The sequence below is a fragment of the Corapipo altera genome, unplaced genomic scaffold (genome assembly GCF_003945725.1).
Source record: "Corapipo altera isolate COAL_440 unplaced genomic scaffold, ASM394572v1 308, whole genome shotgun sequence".
Lineage (NCBI taxonomy): Eukaryota > Metazoa > Chordata > Aves > Passeriformes > Pipridae > Corapipo > Corapipo altera.
The window spans coordinates 3598675-3607998 of NW_020884925.1; the positions used below are offsets into that span (position 1 = coordinate 3598675).

Below are 9324 nucleotides of genomic sequence, written 5' to 3' on the forward strand. Positions count from 1 at the left end.
ATCCCCAGCAAAGAAAGCCTACAACCTTTGGTTTTCCAGTGTAGCTGAAGAGTCATCCTGGGCAGTCAGTGGGCAGCAAGAGCTTTCTGTGGTGGCACCTTTTGTCTGGAAGGAATCTTCATCCATCTGGAATTTTGGGAATTGGGCTGACAGGTGCAGCGCAGGGCTGAAAAAAGCAAACAAGAGCCCTTATCCTCCGCAAAGAAAGCCTGCAACCTTTGGCTTTCTGGTGCAGTTATTTGGCCAGCGTGGGCACTCCGTGGGCAGCAAGAGCTTCCTGTGGTGGCACCTTTTGTCTGGGAGCAATCTTCGTCCATGTGGAATTTTGGGAGTCAGGTGTGCAGCTTTTGTTCTGTGAGTCACCGAGGGCCCTTCAATAATGATGGAATTTTTTTTCTGTCATGTTTAGAATGATTTGAGAGCCACGACAAGGGGCTGAAAAGCAGCTGAAAAGGTTTATTTATTTTTTTTAATGGTGCTGAAAAACACTTCCAGCTGTTCAGCTTAACCCAGTGCAGTAGGTCCCTGCTCTTCAGCCTCTGTCTCATGGGATTTTAATGCCCTTCAGAGGGCAGGCACCTTGTTGGATGTGCTAATTAATAACTGTAGAATCACACCAGGGGTTTTGAACATTAACACATCTCCAAGTTGCTGTTTTGTTTCAGTGGAAGGGTTTTAGAGCCTCCCAAACACGGGTGGGATGCAGCTGAGGTGGCACAGACTGCACAGCACGGACTAAGTGCTGGAGATAGGCTTTATCAGTGAGATCCATATGTTCAGAGGGAAAATCTGCCAGCTTACACTGTCCATAAGGTACTGTGGGGAAAAAAAGAGTGAGGCAGTTTTCACGAAAATGAAAAGTTTGGTTTTGCGGCATAAGTGCCAAGGAGGCAGAAAATATAAGTTCAGTGGGTTCATGTTCCACTTAGGAATGTACAGTCTGGGGCAGATGGGGCAGGGGAGGCAGGGCCTGAATCACTTGAGAAACAGCAGTGACCCTCTGTAGGAATATCTGGAAGGAAAAGGCCTCTGAAGAAAGTCTCTGAGGAACAGAGTGAAGATAAATGTGCCTGGACACTTCCCTACATTGCCCAAGAAGGAGGAAGTTTTCAAGACCATGTGGGTTCCTTTCTTACTGTCTCAGTTTTGCAGCAGATTTCTTGCCTTTTTCTCCTTACCCCAAGCTGTACTTCCACTCAGCTTTTTCATCTCAAGGAGCACTGGTTGTTTATTTCTTTAAAAAGTCACTCTGGGAGAATTCCAGATGTCCATGCTGTCTGTCTGGAAAATCAAGAGGCTACGGGCTGCTAGAAACGGGACTGAGAATTTTTTCCCATTGCTGATGGTGAACACAACACTTATTCTTTTTAATGGCTTTGGCTCCACTGAGTAAAGCAAAACCTAATGGGCTGTTCAGATGGGTTTCACTTTTGAGAAGTTCAGGTCACAGAAAGCTCCATGGGCCAAAGAAAGGTGTGGGGCAACCCAGGCTGTTTCACCACTGGCCCACCTGCCTTGGGTTACAAGTGTCTGTGCAAGCAGTTCATGTGCAGTGTTAAAGGCAGACCCAGCAGGGTGTTCTCACACCACTCAACGTTTGCTGTTAGAAAACTCTTCTGTTAACAAAAGAGGGCAATAAAAGTCTCTCCTGTCACCTTTAACCTGAAATGAAAACACAGTGTGACAAAAATGGCAATGCTGCCTTGCAAGTTTGGGGGATGACCTTCAATGCCTTTGGGGACAGGCTCTTCCTGACCAAACCTGCACTGGCAGCCTGCAATGCCTCAGCTCCAAGCAATTTCTGTAATTAAAATTAATTAAAGTGCTTACAACCTGCTGTGATCTGAAGTGCCTGTCTGTCTCCTTCCCTTTGTTGCTGTTGTTACTGCTCACATGCGAGGGGATGCCTGATCTTTAATAAACCGCAGGATCTGCAGGAGCTTTGGAAGTCCCTGGCAGAGCAATGTTAATTTGGGAGACACAGCTGAATTTTCGAAAGGAAAGTGACTGACCTGTCCTAGTTAGTGCTTTTGCTGACATTGAAGCTTCTTAGAAAACATGCTGAAAATCAGAGGGCTGAGTTTTGGGAGGTTGCTGATGGTTGTGCAGGACTCGGGTGAGTGGTTCATTGTATATAACTGAATCAGCTTCATGCCTTTGTTTGGAGTGGTGATTATCAGGGTGGCACCTTCTTTGCCCCCTAAAAGGATATGAAATGGACAATACACCGAAGGGGAAGCAGCTGACGAGGTATTACCTACCTGCAAGGTGTTATTTACCTGCAAGTGGCACATAAACACCCTCCTGGGGCTGTGAGGGATGTCACGGTTCCTTCTCCTTCTGTCACCACTTCTGCAAAACGCAGCCTGGCAGAGACACACTGAGTGATAAAAAAACTCTTATCACTCCAGAGGGCACTGACAGGAGCCTTCCAGCTCTGGGGCTTTCAGTTCCACCAGAAAACAGGACTTTGGGGGAATCTTTTGGGCTCCAGGAGGGCAACTGAACAGTCCCCACAGGGCCTGGGCTGTTCTTGACTCTGCACCCACATATCAGGGAACTCCTGTGAAAAGAATTAGATTCTCTCCCACTCCCTAGCGCAAGAATCAGGGAAAATCCCTCCTCTGAGGCTGTGGTAAACAGCTTCTCCTCATGAAAAAAGTTGTGTTATGTGGGACCTTCCAGAGCAGGTAGTCTGAGATCTCTGCTCCTGTCTCCTGCTTGAGCATCCAGTGAGCTCAGTGAGGCTCTCCTGGCAAGCTGAGAGAACACATGGCCCCAAATGACTGTAAATCAATCTGATTCCAGTTCTCTCCACTGCTCTTGAGCAATACAGGTACACGTGGCAACACCACTCGTCATGCTGAGATTACACCTGTGCCAAGGCCTCAGAGTGGGTTCTAAGGGGTGCTTCCCCCATTGAATCTCAGCACCTGAATTTAAGGCTGACAAAGCAGTTGACAAAATTAACCAAATCCAAAAGTTGTTAGGCAGTTTAACTAAGCTGCTGGAGAGTAAATAATATTAAGAGGTAGCTGAAATCTTCTTTCTCTTGGCCTTGGTCACTACCAGTGTCTTTCTCAGCCTGCTTTGAAACTAATTAAACCTACCCAGTATAGGTTGGGTGCAGTAATTAAGGGAAATACATCATCTGCTTGTGAACCAAAATGTGCAAATTGCTCAGTTTAAAGTAAAAAAAAAAAAGGCAAAAAAAAGCATTAGGAGCAATTAGGAGTGTCATGCTGGGTCTGCTCATTTTGCTCCAGGGAGTGTTAGAGCACCTGCTCCACAGGCATGACATTGGATTTGTGCTTCTGTGTGGTCTCTGGGCCAAACATACATCCAACTTGCTGTAATTCTTCAGGACACAGAATACATTCCTCCTTCTGCAAAGAAATGGAAACTGTGTTTTGAAACAGAGCAAAATGAACTTCCAGCATTCTTATGGGAATCTAAGAACCGGTTAAAAAGGCAGTTTTCTCTATTGAATCAACATTATAATTCATTTATTATCAAGTTAAGACGTTTTATCTGGTAACAGGGGAAAGCTAAGGATGTTTAAATGCTCCTTCACACAGTTTTCTTCCCCTTCCAATCTTTTATGCTTTTTTGTGTTTGTAGCAGCTTTACTTATCCAACTCCCTGGAAAAACAGGGAACAAAAGATTACACAGAAGTTTTCTTAAAAAAAAAAAAAAGTTTTCTAAAAAGCCCAAATCTGAAAAAAATAGAAAATCATGAAAAGTTATAAAATATGATGTAGTTTTCAAATCAATTTATATGCAGCTGCTTTTAATCAAGCTTTCATAATATTTATGCCCAGTAAATATATCCTGTACTTAATAGCTGTGTAGAGCTTTTGCCAGCCAAGAGAAAGGTCATGTTCACATCCTGGTATCATTCTAATTCCATGAAGCAAAGATTTTTCTCTCCTTACAATTTTTTCTTTCTAATGGCTTGTGAAACTTTGCAATGCTCTGTTGAGCCTGTCCTCAGGCAGCACAGCTCAGGCCAAATGTGTGGTTTACACCCAGCCACATGTTAATCCTCAAGTACCTTGGAAGTGACACCCTATTTACTTTTGAATTTTGTTCAGTAGAAATGTAAATAGGGCTGTGATTTTAAGGGCAGTGGCTTCAGACAGAGTATGTGCAGGGCTGTAAAATGTTAGTCAATATTAGCAGAATAAAGACATCACTCAATAAAGATTTATCTGGTCTTCAAATGGCTTAGCCAATTAAAACCCCAAACAAACTAGTAAATCTTTTACAGTATTGTATTTAAAAAATCCCATGCCTGAGCACCTTCCAGTCATGGACAGCTTTCATAATGGTGGGGAATGTCCTCTAAGGTTTAGCAAGAAACTCCTCAACTGGACTTTTTTTTGTCACTTGGACTCTTGCTCAGAAAAAATCACTGATGTTCATGAAGAGACAGATTCATACTTGTTTTTAAATACTGGCTTAAAATCTTCTTATCTTCTTGCTAACTGTAACTTCAGAAGAATTAAGCACCTGATACAGCCAAGATGCAGAATTCAGTGCTGTGGGGAGCTGCTGGAGGTTTGGTAGGTGGTGGTTTTTGTTCTCTGATGTAATATCCCAAAACATTAAGTGACCCTGTGTCTTTGGAGGTGCCCCATCTGTAGCAATGTGGAGCTGCAGCCCAGGTGTCCTGCAGGGATTTTGCAGGGATGGCTGTTGGCTGGGGGGGGGCTGGCAGGGCTCCCATCCCAGTAATTGCTTTCAGCACTCCTGGGATGTGCCCTGCTGCTCCAGTGGGATGCAATGTGTGTCCTCAGTTCCTTGCCCTATATTGTCCTGCAGTCCTGCTCTCATGTCATGTTCCTATGGCAATCCCTTGTGCAGCACAGCCTGGTTTCTCATGCTGCAAAACTCATTATTTTCAGGTAAAGAGGAATGTCTAGAACTGAGTTAAAAGCCTGACCCCAAGCTCTCTGAAGGAGGAGGTCACACATCTACTCCAGATGCTCTGCTGAAGGAGCTCTGACCTCTGCTCTGCTCTATCCCTCCCGTTAGATCTGAGCATTCCTGGCTGCCTCTGCAAAGCCTGAAAATCCTCCTCAGTGGCCTCCTTCAAAGGAGGAGCTGTGCACTGTCTGTGCTCTTTCCCCTGCTGCAGACGTTCTGTCTTGCCTCAGTTCAGGCCTGGCTGTTGATCCTGGGGCATGTTAGAGCAGCCAGGAATGGGATGAACGCTGGTTTGTAGCTCCAAATGTCCCAGTGCTTGGAAAGATGGGTGTCATGGTTTGAGATAGCCCCAAAATCCAATTCCCTAGCTCCATCCCCCCTCCCACATCTCAACCTAATGTGAGATGGGTTTTTCCAGACAAAACACAACCAGACTCAAAGTGGGGGAAAGGGAATATATTACAATGACTGTACAAATAAATACTATAACACATTATACACACGATCACAACTATCTCTACCATGACATATAGTATTTACAATGGATCAGATCTCCTCTCCCCTCCAAATAAAAGTCCAGGAGGGAAGGAAGGACAGATCCTTTCCAGTCTCTCAGGGCGGCAGCTTCTTTTAAGGCAGCAGGTTCTCCTCATCTCTGCATGCAGCAGCTGATAGCTGGATCTCTGCCAGCACTCACGAGGGGGGTATCCCCCTCGGCCCCTTGACACAGGCAAAGGGGTCTTCCGTGGGCTTTGTAACCCCAGACAAGGCCGTTCCACCACGGTCATATCACGAGACGCAGGGGGTCTTCGTGACGGTCTGGTATCTCCAGGAGACTGAAGCTCCTTGCAGGGCCTCTGTGCCCTGTCTCAGGCTGCGAGCTTCTTTGTAGCTTGCAGCAAGGGAGGGCCCCCAAGGCCAACCTCCCACACCGTCCTGGCTCAGCTCTCAGGACGACTGAGCTTCTCAGCTCCTCTCTGCAGTGCATGTTGCACTTCAAGGCTCTTTCAAGTAAGAGTCCATCATCTTCCTCCTCTCCAGGAGGTCTCAAAGGAGTTTGGGGGGTCTGGTATCAGTTCCTACCCCCAGAACTCCGTAGTTCTGCTGCTACTTTCTGCTGCTTCCTCCGGTTCAGTTCTTATCTGTCCTGGCTCTTATCCAGAGTCTCTGGACACTGCCGCCGCTTCTGCTCTGTCTCTGTAGCCCCCAACTGGGGCTGGGGGGCCCCAGAGGCCCCGAGGGGCTCCGGGCCCCTTTCCTCGTGGCTCTACCACAACATGGCTACTTCTTCTACAACCAAACTACAACTCTTCTCTTCCGGTGCTTGTGATATGTTTACATTTCTGCAGGAGCGTTCATTGGGCAGAACTTCAAAACTTCCAGGGGTTTCCACCCCTGGGGGTTACCACTTTTCAGCCTCTGGGGGAAAACAAGGTTCAAACCACTACAATGGGTCAAGCAGGTTCCATCCCTCCTGCCCTCTCTTATTTCACTGTTTTGCCTTATTGTCTCCCTGCCCCACGTGTTGATGGCCCAGTCTCTCCTCCAGTGCTCAGCCCTGGCACACCTTTGTCCCAGTTGTTCCCTAGTTCTTCCTAGGGCATGGCATCATGATAAACCCAAAGGCTGGGTGTGTGCAGGGCATGTCCTGGCACAGGGGTGCTGGGGAGCATCACTGGCAGGTCCCCACTGTGTCACAGAGTTGTTGTCCCAAGAGTTACCAAAAATGGATAAACAGCAATCAGGGAATACTCTGGGCTGACGTGTGTCATATCAAGGAGCTTTCTTTTTGCCCACTGGGACTACACTTCTGCTTTTGGGAAGGCTTGGTGTAGGTGTTCTCTCTCTTTTCACTAATCATGCTGGTGTATTTATAAAAATTTTCCACTTTGTGTCTTGTCCTTTGAAATCTGGAGGCAAGACCCGGGAATGTTTCTTCAGGCTGCCTTCTCTTTCCAGTCACATTGTCCCTTTTTGTTAATACATCACTCTAGGACTTTAGATAGGAGTTTTTGTGAGGTGGCAGCAGTTCTTGTGTAGGCCTGTGATTGTTCCTGTGCAGCTGTGTCTGCAGTGATGGTGCTCCCAAAATCCAGCAGCAGCAGCAGTGTAGGAAGAATAGCCTGAGCAGGATTTTCCTCTGTTGGTGACAGCATTCTCAATCCATATGTCCTGAATTGCTTTCCTGCAAAACTGCTGCTGCAAATTCTGCTTTTGAGTTACCTTCCTGGAGTGTTGATTCCTAGTTTTCACAGTAGCATTTCAGCTTTTGTTTCAAGGAGGACACCTGTGTATGAAGTGTGCAAACACAACTGGAAGTGTTGTCCTTATTGATTTACCTGCCTTGCTGCTTTTGGTTTAATTGGGTCATGACTGTTGCATCACTTCTAAACTGTGGCCAGGGTAAATAGCTATATTTTTTTCCTAGTCTTCAGTCATGAACTTTAAAAATCGTCCTTCCAGCAGTACTTGAGCAATAATACTAATTTGTTTTTCTTTATTCAACTGCTGCATGAAAGGGTGACACCAGTTTTGATTTTAAATCCTTTGGCCTTTAGTGCATGTTTCTTAAGACACCTGTTACAGAAGACAGAGCCAAGGACATTTCATGGAGTGACATCTCCAAGTGTTACAACAGTTTGTCCTCTGTTGTGTATGGTTATACATCTTACAGAAAGCTTGTGGTGGGCAAGTCAGAACCGAGGCACTGAAAATGCTGCAGACAAAACGAAAGGCCAAACTAACTCAGCCCTGTGCTTCTGCCGTGGTCTCTGTTGCACCCAGTTGATGCTGAAGCCTCTCTCTGCTCGAGGTTAACAAGAACTAGCACTCAACTGGGTCATGTTGCCCTTAGAAGCAGCTGGATCACGGTGTTCCACTGGAATTCCTCCATGCCAGGTCCAAACAAGAGGTGTCCCCCAGTGCAGGCTGCTGGGCTGATCCTGTTGTGTGTACTGAGCAGAGGCCAAGTGCAACAAAGGGTATTTGCAGGCTGGTGGCCTTGCAGGGCAGAGGGGCTGGGTCACATGCCAGGACACAAGAGAGACAAGTGGGAAAATGTGCTTAGAGAGGGGAGAAGGGATGAGGGGAACAGGGGAACGACTGAGGAGGAGCTGGGAGAGGTGGGGAAGGGTCACTGTTGGATGGTGGGGGAATAAATGTGAGTGGAGGTGTAGGAGGTGGCAGTGGGTGTCCTGAGGCATTGTCCAGGTACCACATCCTGGCACCTTCTAATACAACAGGAACTGTTGTTTCTGTGACACCCCAGAGCAACAGAAAGAGGTGTCCACTGCCATTCCCAGGTCACTGTGCTGACACTGTCACGGCACACGAGTGTGTTTAATTCCATAGCTGGGACCTGGTTCCTTACACCAGTGTCCAAAACTGGGGAACCTCCCTCTGAAATGGTCTGGATCCCTTTCCCCCATCCACGGCGTGGGGTGGCCCAGTTCTAGTTCGGTTTCCATCTGAAGAACCATCGCGACGCTTTGAGGGATGGGGAAAGGGAACTCCAGGGGTTTCTCAGGGGTTTTTTCAGGCCCTGAGCCTGGAGGGGAAAGGTGCTCCTCCCTCCCCCGACGCACGTGGCCCCATGGCCGGCACAGAGACAGGACACAGGACACCCGGCGTGGAGAGGAGGCAAGAGCGTGTTTATTGTGGGGGACGTTACATTTATAGGGTTTAGGAGGATTCACAGAGTAACCAATTAGAAGTCTCAAGGGGTTTACAGGAACACCCAATCACAGGAAGGGCTCAGGACACCTTCCCAGGACATTCCTGCATGGATAACAAGGGGGTGTGCTGGGAGGAAGAAGCATGTGTTTGCAAAGAGACCACCAAAAGCCATTTTAAAACCTGTTTAAACCACAATTTTCCCCTATAATGCAGGTTTAGTGCCACAAAATGGGATCCAAAAAGGATCTCAAGGGCTCCCTCAGGGGCTGCCACCCCAGTATCTAACTGCACATCACAATGGTAAACCCTACCCGTGACAGCAGAGAGGATGAACTTCCTGGGGGCTTCAGCTGCAACCAGACAACTGTCAGCGAATTTCTAAGCTCACTCAAAAAATTCTCCTTTCAAAATTTTTCTGTTGCTTTTTCTGCTTTATTCACCCTTTTCATGTTTGTTTTTCAGTCATCCTGGCTGATTATTAAGTACGTGGCGGAAGAAAACCTTTAATCAGAACTATTTTATTATGCTCTGTTTCTTTTATCTTCTCCATGCTGGAAACTACTCAATACCTGTGATTGCTTATCTGCAGCATAAAAAATTAAAAAAATAAGATAAATCTTCAGAGTAACATAATGAAGCCACCTAGCACAGAATGCCTTCGTAAAAAGCCTGATCAAATCTGCTGAGTCACAAAATTTCAACACATGAAGTTGCCCTGT

General features: G+C 46.7%; 1 protein-coding gene and 1 long non-coding RNA gene across 2 annotated transcripts in view; one reads left to right on the forward strand and one right to left on the reverse strand.

Annotated features, from left to right (window-relative positions):
* Positions 1-751: 751 nt before the first annotated feature.
* LOC113953952 lies at positions 752-2521 on the reverse strand. Its single transcript, XR_003530059.1, has 3 exons — positions 2280-2521; positions 2013-2200; positions 752-816 (listed from the first exon to the last, which is right to left on the reverse strand). It is a non-coding gene; the product is annotated as an uncharacterized LOC113953952 (long non-coding RNA).
* HERC1 (HECT and RLD domain containing E3 ubiquitin protein ligase family member 1) overlaps positions 812-9324 on the forward strand; it is a 114983-nt gene continuing 106470 nt past the window's right edge. Inside the window, 1 exon segment of the mRNA XM_027657698.1 lies at positions 812-1119. The gene's annotated coding sequence lies outside the window, so the exon portion shown is untranslated.